The following is a 12,770-nucleotide window of genomic DNA, read 5'->3' as shown; positions in this document are numbered from 1 at the left end:
TGCATCCAGACTAGCTCGTTTCCTCCCTGTGACCCTTCTGTAAGGGGATGTCCAGTTGTCTACAGATGGGTCTTGGGTTCCCAATCTGCACTTCCTCTCATTCACAATGATTTGATTTTTTTGGTTCTTTGATGCCTGATAATTGATCCCTTCAGCACCTCTTGATAACCCAGGCTGGTGTGCTTCTTCCATGTGGGCCTTACTTAAGGTGACCAGATTTAAAGCAGGACACCACTGACTGGGGGTTGGGGTGGGGGTGTTCTCGATTAAAAATTTGGTCTATATGGACCAAATAGACTGTTCCCTAGCTTTTCGTGCATTCTTTCAAAAAATCGGGACTTTTTTAAAACGCCAAAAAGCGGGACTGTACCACCAAAAGTGGGACATCTGGTCACCTTAGCCTTACTGCTTCTGAGCTAGATGGCTGCTTGTTTACCTTCAAGACTCTAAGACCCTAGAAACTATACCTTTTGATAGCTGGGCTCCATCAGCTTCCCTCACATTTGCTTATGCACCCATTTGTCTTCAGCAATTGTGTCAGGAAGGTGAGCATCATGGAATGCCAGTTTAATATAACAAAGTATTCTGCACTGAGAGAGTACTTGAGTGGAGGCCAATGTCCATCTGCTACTTTAATACTAAACTTATAAATCTATGCACATAGATCTATTTCCCTATCCTCATATATATGTTTACATATGTACAGGCCTTTATTTAGACCTCTATAAATGCCCATTTGCCTCCTAGTTCTTTCATCTATTTCCTTTTACTTTCCTCTTGTCCCACTATCATGCTCAGCCATCATTTGGGTTTCAGTAATTCATCTGGGTTGCATTACCCTTGATCATGCCCTACCAGGCCTCCTACACCCTCCTCACCACCGATTTGGATCACTTGTTGTTCCCTTGTCCCTGGGTTTGTTAACACCACTTCCTTTCCCCCCACCTCCTCCTTTCCCATGTCCTCCCAGAATCGCTGGTCCCACTGTGTTCTCCTCCAGATTGTTCATCCAGCCTATCTTATTTAGACAGACCTGTGGAGATAATAACATGCACAAAAACAAAACAAAGCAACAAAAGAAAACAAAACATCAACAAAAAGTCAATGACAACAACAACAAAGCAGATGGGTTGTGTTTTTTTAGCCAGTCTGCTAGCCTCAGTTTTTAATGCCTGAGTTCAATCTATTGATATTCAGGGTTATTATCTCCATCTGTGGACACAGTGATGCCATCTTATACCTTTGTGTTGGGTGTTTTCCTACCTTCCTTTCTTATTAGTGTTGTGCGTGTGTGTGTGTGTGTGTGTGTGTGTATCATCCTTGACTTCTTCCCACCCTTAGGCCAATGCTATCTTGGGATCTGTTTTCTCTTTGTTGCCCTCTGGGTGAGGTTGTTCTATGTGGCGGTCTCTTATTTATGCTTGGTGAGTGTTGTTCTTCTGCCCATACTGGGTCAGCAAAGATCTTTTGTAAGACTGGGTTTCTTCTAACATATTCTTTGAGTTTTTCCTTGTCTGAGAAATCTTACTTCTCCATCTATCTTGATCGATAATTTGGCTGGGTATTCTTGGGTTTGTGTTTGTGTTAGTCTGGGTACTTTGGGGAAACAAATCCACAGAAACTCATGTATAAGAGAGAGTTGTATGTAAAGGTTAAGTGTGCATCAAGAAAATATCCCAACCCAGTGCTGCCCAAGCCCACAAGTCCAACACCAATCCACAAATGCCTCCTCCATCTCACAAAGCAATCGAAATGACACCGACTGCAGGAGGAAAGCCGAGTCAGTACGTGAGTAAGCATCTCAGCACTGGCAGAAGTCTCCACACGGCTGCTCCAGCACCCAGGGCTGCATCAGAATAGGTCCATGCGGCTTCTCCTTGGGGATATCTTGCAGGAAGTCAGCCTTGCAAGCTGAAGCAGAGAACTGTTAAGGCAGCTGAACCCTGGTCCGACCAGCAGAAAGCAAGAGACCCGAGAACTAGAAAGGCGAGGCTCACCGAGCCATTCATCCCTCCACCCTTCAATTAACTCTACATGTGTTTATTGGTCAGGTTGGCACAATAAATTAACTAACTCAGGGTTATTTTCCTTCAATTTTTGGAATATGTTACTCCACTCTCTCCTCTTCTTAATAGTTTCTACTGATAGGTGTGAGCACATTCTTATTTGTGAACGTTTATATGTGATTGCTTGTTTTTCCCTAGCTGTTCTCATAATTTTCTCCTTTTCCTCAAAGTTGGATTGTTTAACTATTATGTGCTTTGGTGGCTTCTTTTAGGGATTCAGTCTAGCTGGTGTTCTTTCAGCCTCCTAAATGGTTGTCTGGTTTTCATTCATTAAGCTGGGGAAGTTTTCCTCCAAGAATTCTCTCACTATTGTTGCAGATGACTTCTTTGTTGTGTTTCTTCCAGTAACCCAAGTATTCTGATGTTGTTCCTCTTCATAGCATCAGACATAACACTTAGGTTTTCTTCAGCTTCTCTAGTGATTTTATTAGATTTTTGTTCGTGTTTGTTGACGTCTGCTTGGCTGTCCTCCAAGTCACTGGTGCGGCTCTGCTTCCTCCAGTCGATTCTTGAGGTCCATGAGTCTGCTACTGGTTTTTGTTATCTCCTCCACAGCTCTTGTATTTCCCTTTAGTGCATGGACTTTATCTCCTCTATCATTTCATCCTTTTTCTGTATTGTTTCCCTCATATCCTGTATAACTCCAAGCAGCATTCTGAAAATTTCTTTCTGTGGCAGCTCAATGTCTGCTTCTTTTATGCACGTCGTTAGGTTCAGGACATCTTCTGCCATTGCCTTTTGTTTCTCCGGTTGGTTCGTTGAGGTCATTGGGGCTGATTGCTGTTTGCATCGCATTGTGTTAGAGGAGCCAGGTGCCATTTTCCAGGGATTCAAAGAGCATTAGCTCTGTCTGGGAGACTCGTAGGAATGCTTCTGCGAATTGCCTGCCTCTAATTTCACTACGGAATTAGGTTACCACTTTATCCTCCTGTGGCTTCACTCTCAAAGGGAGTGCCCCAGAAGGCTGGTGGCTGCCTGCTTTGGTGTAGAATACCGCGAATGGTGGGCGGAATTGCCCTGGTCAGTTAAATCACTGCCAAGGTTGGGCAGTTTCCTGCAGCAGCATGGAACATTGGCAAGTGCTGGCCGAGCTGTCTTAGGCCATGTGAGACACTAAGGTAGGCGGGAGGAAGTTCCCTCAGTCATGAGGGCCGACAGAGGACAAATAGGAGCTCCCCCAGCCACCAGGCAGGAATTCCCCGGGAAGAAGTTGGGCAGAATATCCCCTAGTGGAGGGCCAGCAGGCTTTCCCCAGCCTCAGGCTACATTGCACAGAGTGGAGCTCACCTAACTGGGGGGAGTGCAGACATAAATGCCCTAGGCTAAGGGGAGTGGTCTGGAGGCCAGCAGTGGTATGTGAGGGAACAGGGAAGAGACAAAGAGCAAAAAAAAAAACCCCAAAACTAAGCCCGCTGAGACTGTGGGGGGACAGAGAGAAGAGAGGGAAACAAAGGTAACAATATAGCTGAGCTCCAAGCCCTGCCTGTGGGGCTACAAGGGTTTAATCCCTGCACAGATGTGGCAGCAAGCTATGGCTGTATTGAGATAAAGCCCCTGCGCCAACTCCAAATGGTCCTGGCTCTGACAGAGACGGTGGCAGGGCTAAGATCAAGCCCTAGCCAGTCTCCACTGTGGTAAGCCAAAAGCCTCCAGGCCCTCAAAACCTTGTGGATCTGTGCCTACTTATCTTTATGATGCTTCTCCTGTGATCTAGCAGTGTTGAATTTCGCTCTTAGTAACTCTCCTGGGTTGATTTCTGGGGAGTCCCTCTGGTATGTGTTACTCAGTCACCATGTTCCCGGAAGTTCCATAAAGCTCTTTTGTATACACATGAGTGCCTATAAATTTGTTTCCCAAGTCTACCAGACTAACACATTAACCCTTCCCTGAAGAATTTTGTTCTTTTTTACTTACTTCATATCAAAATGGTACTTTTGGCATTTGCAAAGGCCTCAAATCGTGTTCTTTTTAAATGTCTGACAAAGTGAGATCAGGGTTGTAGGGTAGGTGAGGTATCAAATTCTCTTAGCCCTTGCCACCCTCAAAGAAAGAACAGATGGACTGTGATGATGGGAAAAACTCCTTGGCACAGCTTTCCTGGCTCTTTTCTCACCAATGAAGTTTTCAAATTTTAAAAAACTTCTTCCAAATATTCCCCATGACTGCTCTGTCCTTCACAAGAAAATCATGATTATCCTTTTGGAATCTCTAAAGCCATTTGTCAAAACCCTCGGAGTGCTTTCTCTGCCTTAAATTTAACTGGCCCTTTTGTAAGCCACTGTTTTGATTGGTCCTTGCTTTCCGAGATCACATTGATAAATCCAAGCTCATCGCTGGATACAATTCATTCCAATAACATCATTTTAATTGGATTTTGGATTTTGCTTACAAGATTCAAAAGACCAAACTCTGAGCTAGTTTATCTTTAGGTAATACTTTTTGGAGATTGATGTGTTTGAACTGCTGACCTTGTGGTTAGCAGCCCAATGCTTAACTTACTAAATCACCTTACACCCCAGCTCTGCTGCCTCCAGAAACTTAATAGCCAAATATACATATGGAAATGCAAAATTCCAAAAAAAAAATAGCCACGTCACTTCTAAAGAACTATAGCTATCTAAAGACTTAACAAAAAATACTAGTATAATTAAGGCAATGAGGTACTGGTATAAGGGTGGACAATAGGCCAGTGGAGGAGAATGAAGAACCCAGCAACAAAACTGTATCTAGACACTTAACTTACGACAAAAGCAGCAATGAAGAGCACTCAGAAGGATGCACTTCAATAACTGGTGCTGGGGCACTAAATTTCCATATAAGGGAAAATTGAAATCCGAATGCTACCTCATTCTATATATATAAATCATGTTCAAGTAAATTGTATATCTAAATGTAAGATGTCAGTTTTAGGTGACTAAAAGTCTCAAATTTACAGCTTTGCCTATACCAATTCTGGGTTCAGGTTAGCTTTCGACTCCTAGCTAAAAGAAATTTAAGTTGATTGTCAACTTCTGCTTAGGATAAAGACAAAAGATACTGATCTGAATTTGGGAGATGAGGCATCTTAACTTTTGCTTTACTGTAGAATTTATCCTATTACCAACTCTGACAGATGGTAGTCATTTGGCCATGTGTGTTAGTCTGGGTACTTTAGAGAAACAAAGTCACAGAAACTCATGTATAAGAGAGAGTTTTATATAAAGGTTAAGAATTCTTCTACCTTGCAAGTCTGGCTAGACCAGAGGATGTACACTGGTACAGATAGGAACTGGAAATACAGGGAATCCAGGGTGGATGAGCCCTACAAGACCAGTGGTGTGAGTGGCGATACAGGGAGGGTAGAGGGAGAGTGGGTAGGAAAGAGGGAACCGAGTACAAGGAACTATATGTGACCTCCTTCCTTGGGGACGGACAACAGAAACGTGGGTGAAGAGAGATGTTGGACAGGGCAAGATATGATAAAATAACAATTTATAAATTATCAAGGGCTCATGAGGGAGGGTGGAGCGGGGAGGGAGGGGAAAAATAAGGACCTAATGCTGGGGGCTTAAGTGGAGAGGAAATGTTTTGAGAATGATGAGGGCAATGAATGTACAAATGCGCTTTACACAATTGATGTGTGTATGGATTGTGATAAGAGTTGTATGAGCCCCTAGTAAAACGATTAAAAAAAAATTCTACCAAGTTTTCGGTCTGAAATTGATCAAATGTTTAGGCAAGATGCATTGATAATTTCTAGAGATGAGAATTCAAGCGTTGTTAACAAATAGAAAGAACAGTAGTTGGAAAATATGACACTGGTGATAGAAATGTTGGAGCGCACCTGACTGAATTTTGCAAAATCAATGACTTCTTCATTGCAAATGTTTTTGTCATCGACTTAACAGTGACCACAAACCTGAATTCCACCTGATGGAACACACAGCCACCAAATTGACATCTGTGGGAAGCGACAATAGAGAACAGCATCAGCAACCAAAAGGAAGTCAGGGGCTGACTGTGGGCAGACCATCAACTGAAATACGTAAGTTCTGGTTGAAGTTGAAGAACATTAAAACAAGTTCACAAGAGACAATATATGACCCGAGTCTATGTCACCTGAATTTAAAGGCCATCTCAAGAACAGACTTGACTCTAATAGATCTGAACACTAATGACAGAACACCAGCGGAGCTGTGGGATGACATCAAGAACACACATAAAGAAAGCAAAAGGCCATTAAAAAGCTGGAGAACAAAGAAAAAGATCAAAGTGGATGTCAGAAGAGACTCCGAAACCTGTCTTGATTGTAGAGTAGCTAAAGCAAAAGGGAGAAATAATGAAGTAAAAGAGCTGGACAGGAAAATACAAAGGACAGCTTAAGAAGACAAAGTATTATCATGAAATGTACATAGATCTGAAATTAGAAAACCAAAAAGAAAGAACACACTTAGCATATATCAGGTTGAAATAACTGAAGAAAAAAATTCAAGCTTTGAATTGCAATATTGAAAGATTTTATGGGCGGGCAATGAATGTACAAATGAGCTTTACACAATTGATATATGTATGGATTGTGATAAGAATTTATGAGCCCCTAATAAAATGGTTAAAAAAAAAAAAGAAAGATTTTATGGGCAAAGTATTGAATGATATAGGAAGCATCAAAAGAAGATGGAAGGAATACGCTGAGTCAATTTACCATAAGGAACTGGTCAACACTTTGGGCCTCTGCTCAACCCCTCCTTCAATGAAGAACACTTTGTTCTAACAACCTGGCATTCTGTGATGTTCACCCTCCCTACACAATTGCTGAAGACAAAATGGGTGCACAAGGAAATGTGGTAAAGAAAGTTGATGGTGCCCGGTTATCAAAAGATAAAGCATCTGGGGGTCTTAAAGGCTTGAAGGTAAACAGGTGGCCATCTAGCAGAGAAGCAACAAGTGCACATAGAAAAAACACACCAGCCTGTGCAAGCATGGGGTGTCAAAGGGATCAGGTAACAGTCATCAGAAGACCCCAAACAAAAAAAATATTGATGAGAACGAGGGGGTCGGAGCAGAGACCCAAAACCCATCTGTCGACAATAAGACATCCCCTCACGAAGGGTCACAAGGAAAGGATAAGTCAACCAGGGTGAAGTATAGCACTGATGAAACACACACTACTCCTCTGGTTCTTTGAGGCTTCCTCACACCTCACTATCATGACCCCAGTCCTATCTGTCACTGCAGGCTAGACCTGACAGATAAGAGTTCAGGACACACGGAATCCGGGTCAGATAAACCCCTCAGGAATAGACATGGGAGTCGCAATACCAGGAGGGTAGGGAAAAAGTGGGGAGAGAAGGGAAAGAAGGGGGAACCAATCACAATGATTGACACATAACCACCACCACCACCACCACCCTTGGGGGAGGAACAACAGAAACTGTGGGGGAAGGGAGACAGTGGTTGGTATAAGACATGAAAATAATAGTAATTTATCAAGGGTTCATGAGGGTGGAAGGGAGAGAGGGAAAAGGAGGAGCTGATACCAAGGGCTCAAATAGAAAGTAAATGTTTAGAAAATGATGGCAACATATGTACAAATATGCTTGATACAATTGTTATAAGAGCTGTAAGAGTTCCCATAAAATGATCTTAAAAATATATATATATATAAAAACTGGTCAACACAACCATTTTGAGATGCAGTATAGAACCAATGGTACTGAAGGAAGAACTTCCAAGCTGCATTGTAAGCATTATTGAAAAACAAGGCTCCAAGAATTGACAAAATACCAATGGAAAGATTTCAATAAGCTGATGAAGCACCGGAGGCATTCATTCATCTATACCAGTGGTTCTCAACCTTCCTAATGCTGCGACCCTTTAATACAGTTCCTCATGCTCTGGTGAACCGCCACCCCCACAACCATAAAATTATTTTTGTTGCTTCTTCATAACTGTAGTTTCTCTACTATTATGAATTGGGCGACCCCTGTGAAAGGATCATTTGACCCCCAAGGGGGTCACGACCCACAGGTTGAGAACTGCTGATCTATACCAAGAAATCTTGAAGACAGCGACCTGGCTAACCAACTGAAAGAGATCCATATTTGTACCCATTTCAAAGAAAGGTGACCCAACAGAATGTAGAAATTATTGAACAACATCATTTATATAGCATGCAAGTGAAGTTTTCAATATCATTCAACAGCAGCGATGGCAGTAACACATCCACAGGGAGCTGCCAAAAATCCAAGCAGGATTCCGAGGAAGGCATGGAACAAGGAATATTATTGCTAATGTCAGCTGGATCTTGGCTGAATGCAGACAATACAAAAAAGCTATTTACTTGTCTTTTAGTGACTGTATGAAGGGATTCGACTGTGTGGGTTGTAACAAACTATAGATAACATTGAGAAAAATGGGAATCCCAGAACCCCTCATTGTGCTCCTGGTTAATCTATATACATGGATCAAGAGGCAGTTGTTCGAACAGAACAAGGGAGGTCTGAATGGTTTCAAGTCAGGAAAAATATGCTAGGGTTGTATCCTTTCATCATACTCTCCAATTTATATGCTGAGTGGATGATCTGAGAAGCTGGACTACATGAAGAAAATTCAGCAATAGGATTAGTAACACCCTTTGATATGTAGATGACACAAGCTTGCTTGCTGAAAACTAAGAGGACGTGAAGCACTTACTGATGAATAGCAAAGAATGAAGGCTTTACCTATGTTACAACTCAGTTGTAGAAAACCAAAATCCTCACAACTGAACCAATAGATAACATCATGATAAAAAGAGAAAAAAACTGAAGTTGTCAAGGATTTCATCTTGCTTGAATCCCCAATAAACACTCATGAAAGTAGCAGTTAAGAGATCAAGAGACACACTGCAGTAAATCTTGCTGCACAAGACCTCTTTAAAGTGTTGAAAAGCAAGGACGTCACTTTGAATATTAAGTTGGGCCTGACCCAAGCTATGGTATTTACAGTAGCTTCATACACATGTGGGCTAAGGAAGAAAGAAGAAGAATCTATGCATTTGAATTACGTAAGGTTTTGGCAAAGAATACTGGAGGTACCAGGGACTGCCAGAGGAACAAACAAAACATCTGGCTTGGAAAAGGTATAAGCAAAATGCTCCTTGGAAGTGAGGATGGCGAGTCGTCATCTCACACACTTTGGACATGAGATCAGAAGAGACCAGTCCCTGGAGAAAGGTGTCATTGTGGGTAAAGTGAACGGCAACAAGACACAGTAGCTGCCACAATGGGCTCAAACATAACACTTGTGCGGGTGTTGTGGTTCTCGGCAGTGTTTTATTCTGTTGTGCATAGTCAGTTTCAGTGGGAACGGACTCATTTCCTGTTTCCCCGAAAATAAGACAGTACCTTATATTAATTTTTGCTCCCAAAGATGCGCTAGGTCTTATTTTCAGGGGATATCTTATTTTTCCATGAAGAAGAATATGGTACACATTTATTGTTGAACAACAAAAAAAGGAAATTTATTACCTATATATAGTATGGTAGTAGCTGTCATCACAAACCAGCATAACCAGACAAACTGTGTATCCTACAGTATCAAGAATTTCTTGTTACTACCATTATTTCCATGTACAACAATCTATGGTACATTTACTCATAATCTATGGTACATTTACTCGCACTTCCTGTCTGCTCCGGCTGTGCTGTGGCCACCATGGTCCAGAGTCCAGAGTTACGGTAGCTTCGGGGGGGTCTATTATTGGGGAAGTCTTATTTTGGGGGGATATCTTACTTTTAGGGAAACACGGTAGCAATAACAATAGCTAAGATATATAAAGGGTTCATGAGACATGAAAATAGCTGAAGTGACTGAATATAAGGATGAATGTTATATTTCTCTTTACATTAAGACTTTAAACAAGTTAAAGAAATTTCTAACCAAATAGCTCCTTGTCACTGTAGAGATTAAGTCCTTATGCCATAACGCTATTCAAATACTTTCACTAGCTGACTTCAACTTGTAATATTTATTCTTTGTCAGGCATCATGCTAGGTACTGGAGTACAGAAATGAACAGGGCCCAATTCTTCCCTTCAAGGAGCATTTAGTCTAATGCTAGTCATTTAGTCTAATTTGTTAGTCGATAAATTATTACAATGCAATTGCTCTTTTGCTAGCTATCTAACCCAATGGTTTTGAATTAGTATTTCCTCATCATCAATATAAAGGCAACAAGTCTTTCTTCTGGTTTCTGATGATTAGTAAATAAATGATAAGTACAAGGAGGCTTCAAAGTCTGTGGGAAAATGGAATTAAAAGATAATGTGGTTCCCCTAAACTTTCTGAAGCCCTCTCATAGAGACTGGCATAGATAAAGACTCAAGACTCACAAATTCCTTTCCTTCTATAGCAGTGGTTCTCAACCTTCCTAATGACGCGACCCTTTAATACAGTTGCTCATGTTGTGGTGACCCCCAACCATAACATTATTTTCATTGCTACTTCATGACTGTAATTTTGCTACTGTTATGAATCGGGTGACCCCTGTGAAGGGTCTTTCAACCCCCAAAGGGAGTTGCGACCCACAGGTTGAGAAATGCTGTTCTATAGGCTATCAGCTGCTTTTTGACAAGATGACAGACAGTACTGTCATACCCAAGGCCACCCAACGGATTCTGACTCAAGTACTTCCAAGGGTTTCTAAAGCTGTACATTTTCATGCGAGCGGATATAGCCTTATCTTCTTCCCATGGAGCAGCTACAGGGTTTAAACCACCAACCTTGTGATTAACAGGCCAACACCTACTTGACAGCATCACCAGGACTCCTTACCGGTACTGTACTATATTCTCATTACCATGGAGTCATGCCAACTCACGGCGACCCTATAGGGCAGGGAAAACGGCCCCTGTGAGTTTCTGAGACTGCAACTCTTTATAAGAGCTGTTTTTCCCCACACAGAATAATTCTCTTCCCACGCAACTCCCACCTCTACAATGTCTGCTCTCTCACTCAGTCTCTTCCGTAACTGCTCCTGAATCTTGACAGTGGCACTTCCCTTCCCCCTTCCAATCAATCCTGCCTCATAGACAGCAGCACAGGAGGGCCACTTTCATTACAGCAGAGGCACCCAAAGCTATCAGGTATCTGCTCCACTGCATGCCATTAGAGGTCCATTGAAAGCCTGATGTTGTGGAAGGTGAGCTAGAGTCGATAACCATAGTTCAAATCCCACTTCTACCACTTAATCACCAAATGTCCTCTGGCACAGACACAACCTGGGGTGCTTCAGATTAGCCATGTCTCCAAAGAGGGCAATGTCATTTACTGTTCTGGGTAATTAGAGTTCTTCCTACATACCATTTCCCTAAAAGTAAGACATCCCCCCTACTTAAACAGTTTTGCCTCTCGCTGAAATACAAGGCATCCCTCCTGAAAATAAGGGTTTGGATTGTTATGATGTTCCAGAAGATGAGGACATGACTGTCATTGAATAAATGAGTAAATGTACCACAGATTGTTGTACATGGAACTAATGGTAGTAACAAGAAATTCTTGATATTGTAGGATTCAGTTTGTCTGGTTATGCTGGTTTGTGATGACAACTACTACCGTACTGTACACAGGTAATAAATTTCCTTTTTGTTGTTGTTCAACAATGTTTACCGTATTCTTCTTCATGGAAAAAGAAGATATCCCCTGAAAATAAGACCTAGCGCATCTTTGGGAGCAAAAATTAACATTCGGCATTGTCTTATATTCAGGGAAACAGGGTACCAGGTGCTCTTTGAACATGTGCATTCCTTGCACATATTACAATCGTTCCATATTAACAAAACCTCCAGGATGTGGAAGAGATCGTCTCCCGCACGTGACAGAAGGAAACAGACACAAATCGTGTAAGTAATGTGCCGACAATCACCTGGGATTCGAACCCAGCTATCTGATTCGAAGCCAGCCAGTCCATGTTTTTAACCACTTCATTTTGCGGGGAACTGGGGCGCGTCAATTGTTAGGAAATCGAGGGCAAAGCCCAGGGCATGCTGGAGACACAGAAAACCCGGTCAAGGCGATGGGAGGACGTAGAGAGGTACCGTTTTCGGGCGCCCTCAGGCCCTGGGGGGTCGTGTCACAGGTCTGCTGAGAACCACCCGTGACGACCCGCGTCTAAGAGTCAAGTGAGGCATAGGAGCACGGACGTGAACCACAACGGACTGGGTTCCGGTCCCGGTTCTACCCTCAATGCCCAGGGCGACAATGGCACGGTTCGCCCGCGCGTTCCGCACGTTCATCGCGGGTAATACGGGTCTCCGCTCGGCCCCGAGCCAGCAGGCCCACAGGGCCCGGCCGAACCGGAGCCCGCGGCGGAGGAGCCAGCAGGGTGTGCCCCCCAGGCCCGGTCTCCGGACGCAAGGGCGGGCGGAGGCAGGCCGGCCAGCGTGTCCGTCCGCAGCAAACTCACCTCCCTCAACAGGCAAGGAAGGGCCGGCACCGGGATCCAAACTCCCCGCGCCGCGGCGAGAGCGCCCACACCGAATACTACCTCATCTTCGCGCCGGAAGTCTGGGGACTCCGATTGGCTGCGTCCCGAGAGAGCTGAGCAATAGCGTCTCCCCGCGGCATCTGTCCCCGCCCCTCTGGGCGGCTGGGGCGGGGTCGCCGCACGGCGGTGGGTGGGACACGTCATCCCGAAACCCAATTGGAATCCGGAGAGCGAGCGTCACGTGATCCTAGTAAGCCTCCG

The 12,770-nt window shown here is 43.4% G+C and overlaps 1 protein-coding gene across 1 annotated transcript in view; it reads right to left on the bottom strand.

The window, feature by feature from the left end:
- BLM (BLM RecQ like helicase) overlaps positions 1-12,557 on the bottom strand; it is a 125,847-nt gene extending 113,290 nt beyond the window's left edge. The window contains exon 1 of the mRNA XM_004708093.2: positions 12,489-12,557. The gene's annotated coding sequence lies outside the window, so the exon portion shown is untranslated. The remainder of the gene's footprint in view (positions 1-12,488) is intronic.
- Positions 12,558-12,770: the final 213 nt, after the last annotated feature.

This window comes from Echinops telfairi, unplaced genomic scaffold, assembly GCF_000313985.2.
Source record: "Echinops telfairi isolate 266 unplaced genomic scaffold, ASM31398v2 ScPeMD7_7;HRSCAF=31, whole genome shotgun sequence".
Lineage (NCBI taxonomy): Eukaryota > Metazoa > Chordata > Mammalia > Afrosoricida > Tenrecidae > Echinops > Echinops telfairi.
Note: the sequence above shows the minus strand (reverse complement) of the source record. Positions and strands in the feature narration are given on the sequence as shown.